At 35.7% G+C, this 19,122-nt stretch overlaps 1 protein-coding gene across 1 annotated transcript in view; it reads right to left on the bottom strand.

Moving 5' to 3' along the window:
* DPYD (dihydropyrimidine dehydrogenase) overlaps nt 1–19,122 on the bottom strand; it is an 886,622-nt gene that overhangs the window by 348,198 nt on the left and 519,302 nt on the right. The gene's annotated exons all lie outside the window — the stretch shown is intronic.

The raw sequence follows: 19,122 nt of genomic DNA, 5'->3' as shown, positions 1-19,122 counted from the left end.
TATGTTGATTTCTAAGCTGTTTAATAATTCATCTAAACACTTATTGCACACATAGTTTTTCCAATATATAAATGTGTTCACTTCTTATATTAAGACACTTCCCCCCAACCTTACAATCCAAGAGCCATAACTAAATATACAATTTTAACTAAATCAACCACAAAACAGTTACTGATCATTTTAATGTTGGAGATTTTAAAGGACATATTATGAAAAAATTAAAATGTGAAAAGCAGCACAAAATTAAATTAAATTATTTATTATGGAAAGATTAGTCAATCTAGTTACTTCTCTAAATTTTTCATGAATAAAATATTATACAAAATTTCCTTTTGAGTGATCAGTACATAGATCAGAAACTCCCAGAAGAAGCTGTATTAATAGTTAACTCATTCCTTATTAATACTCTAGGCATTATAACAACATGAGAAGTGAAGTATCTCTCAAAAATGACTTTAATGATAACTTATTTCTTTACTTCAAGTATATAATGGATAATTAGTTTAGGAAAAATCTCAGAGGGAGAAAAATACCCAACTGTGAAATCTGCAAATACTTTCCCTGGATTGGGTGAAAATGCTATTCAGGCCAATACCAGGGATGCATAAATTCTTTCTATCCTATTTACAATCCCGTCTTGATTAGTTAGGAGCTCATTTTCCAGTTTGCAAATTATCTAGGTCTTTGATTCTTCTCTTCCCTCTGGCTGATTACCTTTCCCATTTCTCTGCTCATTAGCACCTCCACAAGAAGGGGAAGAAAATCCAGGTGAAAACAAAAAACGTAACTCAGACACGGAACAATTTTAGGTACTGTGAAGCTTGATTTTAAAAAATATATGCAGACATATTTTTTCTATTGTGAGTGTATGTATATCAGACTTCTGTTATCAATTTGAAATTATACCTCTCACAGTCTGAGAAGTATCCTTGGGAAATTATCTCCATCTGGGTCTCAGACTCTAACATGGATTGGGGATGATATTTTCATGCATTCCCTATAAGGTTATTGTGATACCAACTCGGAGAAATACAAATTTGTTTATTGTAAATGGCTATACAAAATTAATAAGTTGTTAGGTTTTGAATTCACAAAACCTCTTTGTCAATTCTTGCTTCCTTTTCTTCTATTAAGATTCAAGGTTTGCCTTGGGAAAAGACTCCTTGACAAAAAATGTGTTTTTTTTCTTCCTGCCTTGTTTTTTTAAGATTTCTTTTCTCTTAACATGGTTATGAATTGTACTCTTGGTAGAAAAGCAGAAGTGACTGGTAAACATACCATATCTTTACTAATGTATTTCATTCACCAATTCTTCTCTATCCTCTATTAAAACAGATAGGCTCAAGTTGCCGGTATTAATATACAGTCTTACCAAAATAGACCTCATTTTAAAGTATATTTTCATGACTTTGATTGTTAAAATGAAGACACAAATTTTACGTAAATTAGAGGGTTCAATATCCGTATGTTTATTCTATTAAGTTTGCCTCATTTGTGATAAAGAATTCCCCTGCCAATGAAGGAGACACAAGGTGGAAGAGATGCAGGTTCACTCCCTGGGTCAGGAAGATCCCCTGGAGAAGGAAATGGCAACCCACTTCAGTATTCTTGCCTGGAAAATTCCACGGACAGAGGAGCCTGGTGGGGTCACAAAGAGTCAGACATAACTGCTTACGCACACACACAAGGATGAAATACCGAATTTTACTGTGTGATTAAACTAGTCCAGTACCTCTGTGACCATTTCCCTTAGATTATTTACGATTAATTAGATCATATTTGCTCATCACAGATATAGTTTTAAATTCTAATAAAATTGAATCAATTACTCAACCATAAATAATGGTTGAAATAAAAGACAGTTATTAAAGTACAGTATATTAATCTTTAAAATAGTACTAAGTATTTATTTTTTAGAAAACTGTTTTAAAGAATAAAAAGAATACTTTTAAGTAAATACCTCAGAAGACCTAAGGGGAAAAATAATGAAATTTGTTCCTTGTGAAAAATAAATCTCTGGAATATTCCCTGTAGGAATGTTCTCTGTAAGGTACAGTATAAAAGAATAAAATAACTAGTGGCAAAAAAAGGAAAGTAAAATAGAATAAGTAGTTTGTAACAAAGTTAATGCAACACATATAACTACAGTGTAAGCGCGCTAAGTCTCTTCAGTCATGTCCAACTCTTCATGAGCCCATGGACTGTAGCCCACCAGGCTCCTCTGTCCATGGAATTCTCCAGGCAATAATACTGGAGTGGGTTGCCATTTCCTTCTCCAGGGGATCTTCCCAACCCAGGAATCGAACCTGGTCTCCTGCATTACAGACAAATTTTTTACCGTCTGAACCACGAGGGAAGTCTCCGTCCATACCTTATGGTAAATAACAACATTTATTTGACAACTTCTTACTTCTAGCCTCTCATAAAATCTTGGTTCTTTTTAAAGAATTAACGGATTAAATGGGCCATTCGAGACTGGAAAGAAAAAGAAAGAAAATGCATTTTGGGGACTTATAGGTTCAGGGGCAGTAAGAGGTTTTACTTTATTCTTTCTCCTAGTTTCCCTAATATTTTTAAGAGAAGAATGCATTAGAGTTGACTTCTCCACAAAAAGAGAACACTGACTGATGTGAAATATTACCAAAATGATATTAATTAAATTGAGTCCACTGAACAAACCTCTGCAGTTATTTGAGTATGGACTTTGTTTGTATTTTATGACATGGTCTCATTATGTAGTAAACATATATAATTTAGAAACAGTCTCCATTGCCCCTCTCATGAGCTAAAGCTTATACCAATAGAGTCTAAATTCAATGCAACATTGCCATCCCCAGGGTCTCTTTCACAGAGCTAACTGTGTTGGACGCTATACTTCCAAACCAAGGAGACAATGTGAGTGTGGGTGCATGCTCAGTAGTGTCCAACTCTTTGCCACCCCATGGACAGATATTGTTACCCAAAAGGCAGCCTGACAAATTACAAAGTAGAGGAGAATATGAGAAAAAGTATGTTGTAGGCAGTTAATGCTTGTATACACAAAGTGATTGAAAAGCTTTGATGGATTTTCTTAAGATTTTCCCTTAACTGAATGAGACAAAGCACTAGCATTTTAATCTCCTACAAAGCAGCCACTTAAAAATCCACACATTTCTTTCCTTTCTTAACACTGCATAAGGTCATCTTTAACATTATGTTAATTCCCATGTCCGCATATCAAAGTGAATACAATCAAAACACTAGAAAATTTCATGAAAGTAATAACTGACTGCTGGCTTGGGCAGTGGGTAGGTATTGAACAGTTGGGTGACAGAGGTTTAGCCATTTAATCCAACATGGGATTACTTGCCAGTACACATCCCATGAAAAGCACTTTGGTAATTTTAAATTTAACCTACTGAGTCTGTTAAAATAGATTTACTGAAATATAATTGTATATGTTACATGAAGTATAACATATAATAATTGCACATATTTAGAACTTATACTTCTATGAGTTTGACATGTGTATATACTTTGAAACTATTATCAGAATCAAGGTAGTGAATATGTCGATCATGCCCCTGAATTTCCTTCTGACTCTTTATAATTCCTCCCTCCAACTCCTCGCCTGTCTATCAGATAACCATTAACTTATTTTGTGTCCTTATAGATTAGCTAGCTGTTCCTACAATTTTATTATAAAATGTATACTTTTTTGAAGGAAGGGAGGCTGGCTTTTTTCCCTCAGCATAATTTTTGAGATTAATTCAAGTGGTATGTATCAATAGCTCATTTTTCTTACTGCTGAGTAGTATTTTATTGTATACATACACCAAATTTGTTCATCTACCCAGCTGGACATTTGAATCATTCAGAGTATTTTGCTATTGCATTTATAGCAGCTGTGAACAGTCCTGTACAAGTCTTTGTATGGACATATATTTTGATACAAGAATTTGTAGTACATATGCAGAATGGAATATTACTTAGCCATAAAAAAGAACAGATTTGAGTCAGCTGGCCTGAGATGGATGAACCTAGAGCCTGTTACATGGAGTGAAGTAAGCCAGAAAGAGAGAAACAAAAATCATATATTGATGCATATATATGGAATCTAGAAAAATGGTACTGATGAACCTATTTGCAGGGCAAGAATAGAGACATTGGGGAAGGAAATGACAACACACTCCAGTATTCTTGCCTGGAGAATTCCATGGACAGAGGAGCCTGTTGGGCTACAGTCCATGGGGTCACAAAGAGTCAACCACGACTTCGTGACTGAGAGAATGGAGACACAGATGTAAAGAATGGACTTGTGGACACAGTGGGGGGAAGTAAAAGATGGGATGAATTGAGAGAGTAAATTGAATTACATACTCTACCATGTATAAAATACCTAGATGGGAGTTGCCATACAACAGAGGGTGCTTTACATCACAGCTTGGTGCTCTGTGATGACCTAGAGGGGTGAGATGGAGGGGTGGTGGGAGGAAGACTCAAGAGGGAGGGGACATATGTGTACTTACAGCTGATTCACATCATTTTATGGCAGAAACCAACACAATATTGTAAAGCAATTATCCCTCAATTAAAATATTTTTTTAAAAATTGGATTATCTGGGTCATTTGATAGCTGTGTGTTTAACTTTTTAAGAAACTATTAAGCTTTTTTCAAAAGTGGTTTTACCACTAGCAATGTATGAGAGTTCTTATAATTCCATATCCTTGCTAACATTTTAAAGTTTAGACACTCTAGTAGATGCATATCTCACCATGGCTTTAATTTGGACTTCTATAATGACTAATGATAGTGAGCATCTTTTCATGTGCCTATTTGTCTTTTATGGTCTTCTTTGGTTGCAGTGTCTCTTTACCTATTTTGCTCAAAGTGGGAAGAGTTGTTTGCTTTCTTATTACTGGGTTTTGAAGGTCCTTTAAACATTTTTGGATACAAGTCCTTTACCAGATATGACTTGCAAATATTTTTTCCAGTGTGTAGTTTGTATTTTCATTTTCTTAGCAACAGGTTTGAAGAGCAAAAGTTTTAACTTGGAAGAAATCACATTTATCATCTTTTTCTTTCAAGGACTGTACTTTTGGTATGCATCCAAGAAATATTTGCCTAACCTAAAGGTCACAGAGACATTCTCCCTTCTTTATTTTTTTAAAGAAGTTTTATAATTTTAGGTTTGTCACATAGGTCAATTGACTATTTTGAGTTAATTTTTACGTATAGTGTCGGATATGAGTCATTCAGTTTTTTTTGCATGCGTGTATGCTCAGTTGCTTCAGCCTTGTCTGACTCTTTGTGACCCCATGGACTATAGCCAACCACGCTCCTCTGTCCCCAGGATTCTCCAGGCAAGAATTTTACCAGCATTGTATGTTGAAAAGACTATATGTTGTCCACTGGATTTCCTTTAAGTATCTGTCAAAAATTATTTGTTCATAAAACTAATTTGTATGTTGCTTTCTAGACTTGTTATTCTGCTCCAATAATCTAACTTTACACCAATACTATACTACTCTAATTACTGCTAGTCCTGAAGTCAGAAAGTTTTAAATTTCCAACTTGGTTCTTTTTGAATTATTCTGACTATGGTAAGCCCTTTGTACTTTAAATGAATTTCAGACTCAATTTGTCAAATTATGCAAAATATCATGCTAATATTTTGATTGCAATTTCATTTTACCTTTAAATCAATATGAAGCTACTTGACACCTTAACAGTAGGGACTCTTCTGATCAGTGAACACGATATGTGCTCAGTTTCTAAGTCATCTGACTCTTTTGCAACCCCACGCACACCAGGATCCTCTGTCCATGGGATTTGCCAAGCAAGAATACTGAAGTGCGTTGCCATTTCCTTCTCCAGGAGATCTTCCCAACCCAGACATCAAACCCGCATCTCCTGAAATGCAGGAAGATTTTTTTACCACTGCGCCATAAGGAAAGTCCTCCCATGTATTTAGTTCTTCTTTAATTTTTACCAGTAACATATTGTAGTTTTCAGTGTTTATATATTTCATATTTTATGTCAAATTTATCCCTGCTAAATTTTTTTGCTATATAGATGTGATATACCTATTTCAGCTTCCAATTGTTAATCCCTAGTATATAAAAAGTAAGAATGATGTTTAAAAGTTGATCTTGTATCTTGCAGTCTTGCTAAACTCATTTACTATTTAAAGTTGCATTTTGGCAGGCCAAGGCCAGATTGAGGCAAGTTAGGCATTTGCCTGGAGTGCAGAATTTAAGAGAGTGCAAGAAAAGTCAGTAATGAAAATAAACAGTATTTCAATGTCATTTTTTAAAAAGTCAAATCTGAAAACAAGAGCTTGTAAGCTAGCTACCTACTTTTGTAAATAAAATGGCTTTATTGGTATATTTAGTCAGATTTTCTATATAAGCAATTATATCATCTGTGAATAAAGGCAGTTTTACTTCTTCCTTTGCAATCTGGATATCTTATTTCTTTATCTTCCCTTATTAAACAGTGTAGGAGCTCTAGGACAGTGTGTCCTAGAAATGGCAAAAGCAAATATTGTTGTTTTATTTTTCTTAGGAAGAAAATATTCAGTTTTCTACCATTAACTTAGATGTTAGGTGTAGCAATTTTTTAAAAATACAATTTATAATTTTTATAATGCATTAATTAAATGTCTTTAATTTGGGAAATTATTTTTCTATTCTTTATGTGCTGAAGCTTCTTAAAAATTAGGAACAGATTTTTGGATTTCTTGAAATGTTTTTGTTCTGTTTGTGTTTTGGGTGTTATTATTTAGTTTGCAATTTTTGTGAACAGCATTATTTTCAAATGTTAAACTTACTAGAATTCCTGGAATAAACCTCATTTGCTCACAATCTATTATATTCTTCATATATTATTGGTTAATATTTGTAAATTTGTTTAGAATTTTTGCATCTGTGCTGATGAGGGACACTGGTCCATAGTTTTCTTGTTCTGCCTTTGTCTAGTTATGATATCAAAGTGTTGGCATTAGAAGCTTAGTTAGGAAGTACTTCTTCTGCTTTTCTTTTCTGAAAAAGTATGTGTAGAATTAGCATTATTCTTTCTTAAATGGTTGGTAGAATTCAATCATGAAGCCATCTGGGCCAGTAGTTTTAATCATGCAAATATTTTGACATAAATTCAACTTCCTTAATGTTATCTATCCATTGCTTCCTGACTTCATTTTGAAAGCTTGCGTCTTTAAAGGATTTTGTCCAGTTCACCTATGTTGACAGGTCTATTTCTATAAAATTATTCATAATATCCTGGAATTTTCCTTTTAATAGCTGTAAAGCCTGCAGTGTGGTACCTCTCTCATTCCTTATATTGTTTTATGTTTATTCTCTCTTTTTTCCCCAGGTCAGTCTGGTTAAAGTTTATCAATTTTATGTCTTCTTAACAAATCAGCTTTATCTTTCTTGATATTTTCTATTATATTTTTGTTTTTTATTTCATCAGTTTCTTTCTCTGATTGCGATTATGTCCATTATGTTATTTATTTTGGGCTTAATGTTCTCTTGCCACAGTTTTTGAAAGTGGAAGTTGTGGTCATTTATTTGAGGCCTTTCTTAATTTCTGATACATGAATTTGATGCTATAGACTTTCCATCAAGTAATGTTTCTATGATATACCACAAATTTTGATATTTTATGTTTTAAATTTCATTCAGTTAAAAATACTTTTTAATTTTCCTTATGATTTCCTCTTTCATCTAAGTGTTTTTGAGGTATATTATTTACTTTCTAAATATTTGACGATTTTTCAAATACTTTCCCATTTTTGGATACAAATTTAATTCTACTTTGAGCAGAGTATATATCTTGGTTGACTTAAGTTTTTTTAAATTACTGAGACATCTTTTATGACCCAGAATATGGCCTATTTTAGTAAATGTTATGCATGTATTTGAAATGACTGTGTATTCTGCCTTCTTTGGATGGCTAGTCCTACAAATGTCAACTAGATAAGTCATTTTTCAAATCCTCAATAGCCTCATTCTATTGTTTAATTGATTACTGACAAGCAGGTATGAAAATCTCCATTTATAATTTTTTTCCACTGCTCTTTGCAGTTGTCTCATTTTTTTGTATTTAGGTATCCTGAAGCTCTGCTATTAAGTGAGTGAAACCATTAGGATTGCTATCAACTCTAGATGAGTTGATTTTTTAATCATTATAAAATGATCGTTTTTGTCCCTGGTAATATTCTTTGCTTTTGTAACTACTTTATCTTCTATCAATATTACAAGATTTTATTTGAATAGAATTAGTATGACATATCTCCTTCCATTGCTTCAGTATTCTCTTTGTATCCTCACATTTAAAACCATTTTTTTTTTCCTTGTTGGCAGCATATAGTTGAATCCCACTTTTTGTCAAATATGGACATCTCACCCTTTTAATTCAGATGTTTAGACCATTTACATTTAATGCAATTATTGATATCAGTTCAGTTCAGTTCAGTTCAGTTGCTCAGTCGTGTCTGACTCTTGGCGACCTGATGGAGTGCAGCGTGCCAGGTTTCTCTCTCCATCACCAACTCCTGGAAGGTGCTCAAACTCATGCCCATTGAGTCAGTGATGTCATCCAATCATCTCATTCTCTGTTGTCCCCTTCTCCTCCTACCTTCAATCTTTCCAAGCATCACAGTCTTTTCTAATGAGTCAGCTCTTTGCATCAGGTGGCCAAAGTACTGGAGCTTCAGCTTCAGTATCAGTCCTACCAATGAATATTCAGGACTGATTTCCTTTAGGATGGACTGGTTTGATCTCCCTGCAGTCCAAGGGAATCTCAAGAGTCTTCTCTATCACTATGGTTCAAAAGTATCAGTTCTTTGGCTCAGCTTTCTTTATGGTCCAACTCTCACTTCCATACATGACTAATGGAAAAACCATAGTTTGGACTAGATGGATATGGTTAGGTTTAACTCTACTTTCTTTTGGTTTGAGTAATTTGACTCTATTTCATGCTTTATTGTTTATGATTTACCTGTAACTCAGTCACACAGTTTCAATTATTTTTAGAGCTTAGTGTATATATCTTTAAGTTATCATTGTCTGTCTTCAAGGGATATAAAACTTTACATATGATTTTAGACACTTAGTAGTATACTTCCATTTCTTCCTCACACCTTTTGCATTATTGTTGTCATGCATTTTACTTTCATGTACGTTATATACTCCCATGCTATATTATGTTTTTGTTTAAACAACAAATTCTCTTCTAAAGTAAGTTAAATGATTAAAAAAATATTATCCATGTAGTTACAAATCCTAGTGCTCTTTACTCTTTTGTGTAGATCAAGACTTCAACCTGGCATCATTTTCCTTAACAAAAAACATTTTTTAACATTTCCTGGAGTGCGGATTTCCTGGTAATGAATTCTTTCCCTCTTTTTATGTTTGAAAAGAACTTATTTCACCTGCACTTTGAAAGACATGTTACTGAATTTTGAAATCTATGTTAACAGCTTTTGTTTGCTTGTTTTTTTAAACTTTCAGCACTTTAAAGATGATGTTAATTTGCATTGCTTCTGGTGATAAATTACAGCAGAATATTATGTTTTTCTTATGTTATGGTTCTCTGTATGGAACATGCTTTCTGTCCCTAGCTGCTTTGAAGTTTTTTTTTTTTTTTCTTTATCATTGGTTTAATTAATCTTTTTATGATGTACTACCTTGCTGTAATTTTCTTCATGTTTCTTACACTTGGAGTTCATCAAGCTTCTTATTTATTATTTCTGTTTGTTTTTGTATTGGCTGTGGAGTGGGGAAGGCTTTTTGTTTTAAGAAAAATTGAGAAAGTTTGGTCCATTATTTCTTCAAATTTCAGGAATTCCAGTATACATAAGTTGTCCCCAGCTCACAAGGTGTATGTTTAATTTCTTCTCTCTCTGTGTGTGCTTCATTTAAGATAGTTTTCATTGCTGCATCTTCAAGTTACTGTTTCTTCTGCAGTACCTAACATGCTGCTAATAAATTTTATTGTGTTCTTTACCCTTTGAAATGTAGTTTGCAGACCTGTAATTTTGATATAGGTCTTTTATCTATCTTCCATAGTTTAACTTGGATTTTTGAAAGTAGGGAATATAGTTGTAAAAACAGCTTTAATGTATTTGTCTGCTAATATTAACATAACACAGTTTTAACTGATTTTTTAAAATTTTGTGTTTATGTTCTGGTTTCTTTACAGGCTAGGTAATTTTTTAATTAGATGTCAAAAATTGAATTTTATATTGTTTGATATTAGATAGTTGGAATTCCTATAAATATTCTTGAGCTATCTTTCTCAGTTGCAGTTATACTCAGTTCAGTACAGTTGCTCATTCATGTCCAACTCTTTGCAACCCCTGGACTGCAGCACCCCAGGCTTCCATGTCCATCACCAACTCCCGGAACTTGATCAAACTCTGTCCATCAAGTCGATTACGCCATCCAACCATATCATCCTCTGTCGTCCCCTTCTCCTCCTACCTTCAAACTTTCCAAGCCTTAGGGTCTTTGCTAATGAGTCAGCTCTTTGCATTAGGTGGCCAAAGTACTGGAGCTTCAGCTTCAGCATCAGTCCTACCAAGAAATATTGAGGACTGATTTCCTTTAGGATGGACTGGTTGGATCTCCTTGCAGTCCAAGGGACTCTCAAGAGTCTTCTCCAACACCACATTTCAAAAGCACCAATCTTTAGCGTTCACCTTTCTTTGTGGGCTGACTCTCACATCTATGCATGACTACTGGAAAAACCACAGCTTTGACTAGATGGATCTTCATTGGCAAAGAAATGTCTCTGATGTTTAATTTGCTGTCTAGGTTTGTCAGAACTTTTCTTCGAAGGAGCAAGAATCTTTTCATTCCATGGCTGCAGTTACCATCTGCAGTGATTTTGGAGCCCAAGATAATAAAGTCTGCCGCTATCTCCATTGTTTCCCCACCTATTTGCCATGAAGCAATGGGACCAGATGTCATGATCTTTGTTTTTTGAACGTTGAGTTTTAAGCCAACTTTTTCACTCTCCTCTTTAACTTTTACCAAGAGCCTCTTCAGTTCCTCTTTGCTTTCTGCTGTAAGTGTGGTATCATCTGCATATCTGAGGTTATTGATATTTCTCCCAGGGATCTTGATTCCAGCTTGTGCTTCATTCATCCAGGTATTTCACATGATGTACTTTGCAGATAAATTAAATAAGCAGAGTGACAACATAAAGCATTGACCCACTCCTTTCCCAATTTTGAACCAGTGTGTTGCTCCATGTCTGGTTCTATTGTTTCTTGATCTGCATACAGATTTCTCAGGAGGCAATGTCAAGGAATCCCAAAGAAAGGCAATGTCAAAGAACGTTCAAACTATGGCCCAAGTGCACTCATCTCACACGCTAGCAAAGTAATGCTCAAAATTCATCATGCTAGGCTTCAACAGTACGTGAACTGAGAACTTCCAGATGTACAAGCTGGATTTAGAAAAAGCAGAGGAACCAGAGATCAAATTGCCAACATCCATTGAATCATACTGGTATTCCCATCTCTCGAAGAATTTTCCACAGTTTGTTGTGATCCACACAGTCAAAGGCAATAGTCAGTAGGCACATTCAAAAGGTGTAGTCAATAAAGCAGAAGTAGATATTTTTCTGGAATTCTCTTGGTTTTTCTATGATTCAATGGATGTTGACAATTTGATCTCTGGTTCTTCTGCCTTTTCTAAATTCAGCTTGTACATCTGGAAGTTCTCAGGTCACATACTGTTGAAGCCTAGCTTGATGAATTTTGAGCATTACTCTGCTAGCGTGTGAGATGAGTACAATTGTGCCATAGTTTTAACAATCTTTTACATGGCCTTTCTTTGGCATTGGAATGAAAACTGACCTTTTCCAGTCTATGGCCACTGCTGAGTTTTCCAAATTTGCTGGCATATTGAGTGCAGCATTTTCACAGCATCATCTTTTAGGACTTGAAATAGCTCAGCTGGAATACCATCACCTCCACTAGCTTTGTTCGTAGTGATGCTTACTAAGGCCTACTTGACTTCGCATTCCAGAATGTCTGGCTGTAGGTGAGTGATCACACCATTGTGGACATCTGGGTAATTAAGATCTTTTTTTTTATAGTTCTTCCGCACATTCTTGTCACCTCTTCTTAATATCTTCTGCTTCTGTTAGGTCTATACCATTTCTGTCCTTTGTTATGCCCATCCTTGCATGAAATATTCCCTTGGGATCTCTCATTTTGTTGAAGATGTCTCTAGTCATTTTCATTCTATTGTTTTCCTCTATTTCTTTGTACTAATCACTTAGGAAGGCATTCTCATATTTCCTTGCTATTCTTTGGAACTCTGTATTCAGATGGGTATATCTTTCCTTTTTGTTTCGCTTCTCTTCTTTTCACAGCTATTTGTAAGGCCTCCTCAGACAACCATTTTGCCTTTTTTCATTTCTTTTTCTTGGGGATTGTTTTGATCACCACCTCCTGTATAATGTCATGAACCTCTCTCCATAGTTCTTTAGGCACTCTATCAGACCTAATCTTTTGAATCTATTTGTTACTTCCACTGTATAATCATAAGGGATTTGATTTAGGTAATACCTGAGGGTCTAGTGGTTTCACTACTTTCTTCAATTTAATCTTATTTTGCAATAAGGAGTTCATGATCTGAGCCACAGTCAGTTCCTGGTCTTGTTTTTGCCTGCTGTAAAGAGCTTCTCCATCTTTGGCTGCAAAGAATATAATCAGACTGATTTTGGTATTGACCATCTGATAATGTCAACATCTGGTAATGTCCAAGAGAATTCTCTCTTGTGTTTCTTGAACAAGGTGTTTGCTATGACCAGTGCATTCTCTTGGCAAAACTCTGTTAGTCTTTGCCCTGCTTCATTTTGTACTCCAAGGCTAAACTTGCCTGTTACTCCAGGTATCTCTTGACTTCCTACATTTGCATTCCTGTCCCCTATGATGAAAAGGATATCTTTTTTGTGTGTTGGTTCCTGAAGGTCTTGTAGGGGTTCATAGAACCACTCAAATTCAGCTTCTTCAGCACTGGTGTTTAGGGCATAGACTTGGATCACTGTGATATTGAACGGTTTGCCTTGGAAACGATCTGAGTTCATTCTGTCATTTTTGAGACTGTACACAAATACTGCATTTAGGACTCTTGTTGACTATGAAGGCTACTCCATTTCTTCTAAGGGATTCTTAGAAGTAGTAGTAGTAGATATAATAGTCATCTGAATTAAATTCTCCCATTCCGGTCGATTTTGGTTCACAGATTCCTAAAATGTTAATGTTCACTCTTTCCATCTCCTGTTTAACCACTTCAAAATTAGTTTGATTCATGGGCCTAACATTCCAGGTTCCTATGTAATATTGTTCTTACAGCACTGGACTTCCATCACCCAATCACATCCACAACTGGGTGTTGTTTTTGCTTCATCTCCATCTCTTCATTCTTTATGAAATTATTTCTCCACTGTTCTCCAGTAGCATATTGGGCACCTATTGACCTGGGGAGTTCATCTTTAGTGTCATATCTTTTTGCCTTTTCATACTGTTCATGGGGTTCTCAAGGCAAGAATACTGAAGTGGTATGCCAGTCCCTTCTCCAGCAGACCAAGTTTTGTCAGAACTCTCCACCATGACCCATCCATCCTGGGTGGCCCTACATGGCATAGCTCATGGTTTCATTGAGTTAGACAAGGTTATGATCCATGTAATCAGTTTGGTTGGTTTTATGTGATTATGGTTTTCAAATTATCTGCCCTCTGATGAATAAGGATAAGAGGTTTGTGGAAACTTCCTGATGGGAAGGACTGGCTGTGGAGGAATCTAGGTCTTGTTCTGATGGGTGGCTCCATGTTCAGCAAATATTTAATCCAATTTTTTTGATGGGCTGTGTTCCCTCCCTTTGTTCTCTCTCTTCAAAAGGACTTAACGTCAGCACTGTTGCATTCAGTACCGCTGACCCCATGGCAGGCCACTGTTGACTCTCGCTTCTTCCAGAGACTCCTGGACACTCACTGGCAAGCCTGGCTCAGTCTCCTTGCAGGGTCACTGCTCCTTTGTTCTGGGTCTTGGTGTGCACAAGGTTTTGTTTGTGCTCTCCAAGAGTCTGTTTCCCAGTCCTGTGAAAGTTCTGTAATCTAATCCCACTGGCCTCCAGATCAAATTCCCTGGGGGTTCGCAGTCTCTTTGTCAGATCCCCAGGTTTGGGAAATATGTTGTGGGTCCTAGAACTTGTGTAACAGTGTGACAACTTCTTTGGTATAATTGTTCTCCAGTTTGTGGGTTGTCTGGTGGCTCCATGGTAGGTCTTATGGTGACCTCCTCCAAGAAGACTTACGCCACACACCTTGCCTCCCAGATCTGCTGCAGCTAGAACCCCTGTCCCCACGGCAGGCCACTGCATCCATAGGAGATGCTCAAACACTCAAAGGCAGGTCTGGCTCAGTCTCTGTGGGGTCTCTGGGTCCTGGTGCACACAAGGCTTTGTTTGAGCCCTCTGAGTATATCTGGTGGGTATGGAGTTTGATTCTAAATGAGATTTTTTCACCCCTCCTACTGTCATGTTGGGGCTTCTCCTTTGCCCTTGGACACGGGGTATCTTTTTTTGGTGGGATCCAATATTCTCCCATTGATGGTTGTTCAGCAGCGAATCGCAATTTTGGAGTTCTCACAGGAGAAAATGAGCACATGTCCTTCTACTTCACATTCTTAGCAGTTACATTACTTAGACATATTTTTATCCTTTCAGGTCTGGCTTTTAAGGTTTGTTGGGCATACCCAAACAAGTGTTTGGCCTATGACTAATTGTGATTCATAAGGTTTTTCACTGTGGCTGTCAGGAAGAGTCACAATTTCCAGATATATGTGAAAATTGAATAATAGTCCCTCAAATCCATTCTGAAAGTTCCTTCTATAGTCTAATTTACTAACAGGCATACGCTGATCTGTTAAATACTCAAGGGATCTTTTGCAAATCTCCAATGGTCTTTCTGTATGCAACTCTCTACTTTCTGATGCTTTATCTTGTGAATGCTAGTCATCCTTGTTCTCTCTGGACTCTAAGTTCTACTTTTCTGATTTCTGACTGGTTTTTCCTGCCTGTCCTGTAGCCTGGAAGTTTTCTTGGGCAATGGCAGAGTTCATTTCCTTTGCTTTCCATCTCTCAGTGACCACTGTCTTTACTGACTGTTGTTCTACCTCTTAAAAATTGTTGTTTCATATATAAGTTTTTGGATGCTGCTATTTCAATTGAGAAAGTAAATTCAGTCCCATTACTCCATCTAGGATGCTGCTAATGTTTTCTTTTAAGGAACTAGGAATGCCTTATCTTAAGAAAATGCTTGGCTACATGGAGCCAGAAACAAATCATGTAACTATGAGCTATATTATGTTTTCTTATTAATTTGGCTGCTCTTGTTTTGTGGAATTATAGTTTAATTTTTCTTCACTTCTATGCTGCAACCAAGAAAATAACTGTCATTATTCTAGTTTTATTTTAATCAGAAGCTAAGTCAAATGAATGAATGATATTAAGGCAAAGAAGTACAATGAATGAAACATTGAGGAAAGAATCAGAAGACCTTACATTCTATATAATATATAATTAACTTCAGAATAATCACTAAAAATATATTTATTAACTTAGTATTTAATTTTTAATTGATAATTATTTCTGAAATAGTGTCTTTTATATGAACTGTTTATAAATGTTTGAAAATCAATTGGGCAATATGATTCAAGAGCTATAAAAATGATATTTCCTTCTATTTGCTAAATCTACCCCTCAGAATATTTCATGAAAACAAATTATTATTTTTAGTAGAAATAAAAGCTAAATGCATAAAGTTATTCTATGAAGTGTTTACCAGGTGGCTCAGTGGTAAAGAATCTGTCTGCCAATGCAGGAGATGTGAGAGATATGAGTTTGATTCCTGGGTTGGGAAGATCCCTTGGAGAAGGAAACGACAACCCACTCCAATATACTTGCTGGGAGAATACCAGGGACAAAAGAGCCTGGCCAGCTATAGTACATGATGTCTCAAAGAGACACAACTGAGTGACTAAGGACACATTCTCTGCAGTATAAAGTCACAAATACTTGCAATATGTCAAGCCCATTACCTATAATATCTCATTTAATTTTTACAACAAACTCTGAGAGATGGTATTATCATCATACTGATGAGAATGAGGCTAAGTATCAATAAAACAACAAGTCAGAGGAGCTGCTGGGATTTAAATCCATTCTGATTCTAAACCCTACGCCTTTCATCCCTGGACTCCATATACTCTAGAAAAGTGAAAACAGATACTTATTAAAATAACTGGACATGGACTGTTTTGCCCCATCCACTTTAATATTTTAAATTTCCATTTTATGATTCATTTTTTAGACTATGATATATTTAAATATGATTTATTCTTATTTATATAAACTAAATAGATCTTTTTAAAAAAAATAATAATGTCACTAGATAACTGTTTGAGATTTTAGCAAAAAAAGAAGGTTAGGAAATATCTGTCTTCTAGAATTCACAATGTTACAAAATCACTACTCAAGTGATGGTGTGAAAAAGGAAGGACTTCCTAGAGGATTTACTAGGCTTCCCTTCAATGCCTAATCCAGTACTTTTCTTAAAAAAAAGAAAAAAGAAACAGTTTTATTTAAAATAAACCAGCATGGGAACATGTAGAAGATTACAGAAACATGAACTTAATAAGCTCAAATAATTCTGGATAAAGCCAATGAATGAATGATACTAAGGAAAAGAAGTACAATGAATAAAACATTGAGGAAGAAATCAGAAGATCTCACATTCTACATAAAGTATAAGTAACTCAAATTCAGAAGAATCACTAAAAATATGAGATTCTTACATCTCTGTTGGTGAAACCCTTTTCTTGGGATACGAGGAGAGAAGAGCTAGGGTGCTGTTTGTACTTTATAAGCTCTGAGGTAGGAAAGCAAAAGTAATGATCGTGTACTGATCACTGCTGGCTGATAATACATTTACTGTAGTTTTATTTGTTACTAAATTTTATTTCTCTGACCAGATTGCATGAGTAACACACCCCCCCATTTCTAATTAGTTAGACTTAGTTACACATATGCCAAAGAAAAGAAAGACCACTTCTGCTGAGTCAGCCTCCGGGACACCCGTAAGAAGACTGTACAGGAATGATGGGGTGATGAATGTCTGCTGAATAAACAGAGAGCGTCCTCCTGTTTGGAAGATAAATAGATCTGACTCTCAACTTCCTATTTCCAAATACAGGACTTAAAAGGAGGCTGGGTAACAAACCAGTCCACACCAAGTTGCTGGTATTGTTTTCTATAGATACACCTCCATCTCTGCAAACCCAAAATAACTGAGCCATAAAATGTTCTTCACTGGAACTAATGACAGAACTTTCTTTGTCAAGTGAAAAGATTTGGGGTTTTTACTTTTTTTTGAGAGTCTGCAGTTGAGAAAGCTCAATCTATTTGGACCATATCAGTAAGGGAAGATTGTAACACATATGTTTCTTAATTCCTCAGGTTCTTTATAGTCATATGGAACCTGCTTCATGGTATAATAGGATGATTTACAGTTTCAGTGCATTAACTTACTAACTCTGTGATCTGGACAGTTAAAGCAATATCTCTAATGTCAGTTTCCTCATCTGTAAAATGGGGAAAATCTTTGTTTCACAGATACATAAAACCCTTAGTATAGTTCCTGGAACAAATAAACAGCTCCCAGTAAATAGTTCTGGTTTAGGAGTTTATAAATATTTAATGATATATGCAAAGTTCATGAGTGATATTGATTATATATGTAGTAAAATCAATTGATGAACTTTATAAAGATATAAACACACACAAATACGTATCTATACACATGCTTACATATGCATACTCATAGATATATATTCCCTTTATCCATGCCAGAATTACTGAAATGATTCAACTAGTATAGAGCCTAACTCTCCCAGAGATTCTTTTTAAAACAAACAAACACTGGATCATTTTTATATCATCTCCTTCATACAGACTTAGTTACTTTTCAACATGGATCATCTGCAAAGCACAGTAATATTTTCAAAATTAACAAGTTAATGTTATACAAAATCCATCCGAAAAAGACACAAACTTTGACATGGTGTTGAAACCTTGAGTCTTTGGTCCTAGAGAGGGTCATAAAGAGTAAAGTAAGTCTGAGAGAGAGAAACAATATTGTATGTTAATGCTAAGGCTAAAGACTGAACTTATGACTTAAGATGATAAAATGATATGGCCATTTTATTAATATATAGATATAATTTCCTAGAAGTCCAACAGATCAGGTGTGTGCTAGGAGCCAGAAAAACACCTGACTTAGTAGTCCTTTGTTGGGAGGCAGACATTGATAAACAGCACAAATGTCGACAGACCACTGTGATCAGTGTCATGAGGATTGAAAAACTTTTGACCACACCAGAGGACCTGGCCAAACCCCAGAAGAAATAGGGAGAGTTCTCTTGACTTGGGGTCTGAGAAGGGGAAGCAGAGAGCTTGAAAGTGAGGGAGGTAAGGGGAACTGCACACCCATTAAACACCTGACATGATCTATCAACAGAGGGGGTAGAGCTTAAACCCTTCATTCTTCCCAGACACTTGGAAGTGGCTCTGGATGTAGGGACAGGCTGATTTCTATGGCTCAGTGGTGGGAGCCTCTCCAAAACTCTCTCTGCAAACACCAGGCCAGAGGGTCTTCTGTTTGAAACCTATAGAATCTTTCTGAGTTGAGGCTGAACATTGTCTAGGGGGGCAGCAAGCGTCCCTTCTAACAACTTGCTAACAAGTGGTCTGAAACAAGGCAGTGTGGTGGGGCTTTACTGTTAAGTCTGTTATGCTAAATATTTATTCAGTGACTTTCTTTTTCCTATGAGGCTGGACTTAATATCTGGGTGAAGTCAAGTTCACTGACAATCAAAGTGGTAACTGAGTAGGATGCCTGATCTTGGTCACATCATTTCAGTCAAGCTAAGACTTGGTGCTGAACTGTTATTTCTTTTTTTTAATTTAATATCTGGAGTATTTTTAATATTGAGAATTTTTATCGCTGTCTTTCCCCTTTGATAGTATCTTGTTGCCTGGATGCCTAAAGAATTCTTCTATCTT

The sequence above is a fragment of the Dama dama genome, chromosome 20 (genome assembly GCF_033118175.1).
Source record: "Dama dama isolate Ldn47 chromosome 20, ASM3311817v1, whole genome shotgun sequence".
In the NCBI taxonomy this organism is placed as follows: domain Eukaryota; kingdom Metazoa; phylum Chordata; class Mammalia; order Artiodactyla; family Cervidae; genus Dama; species Dama dama.
The sequence above is the reverse complement of the archived record's forward strand: the minus strand, read 5'-3'. Positions and strand labels throughout refer to the sequence as shown.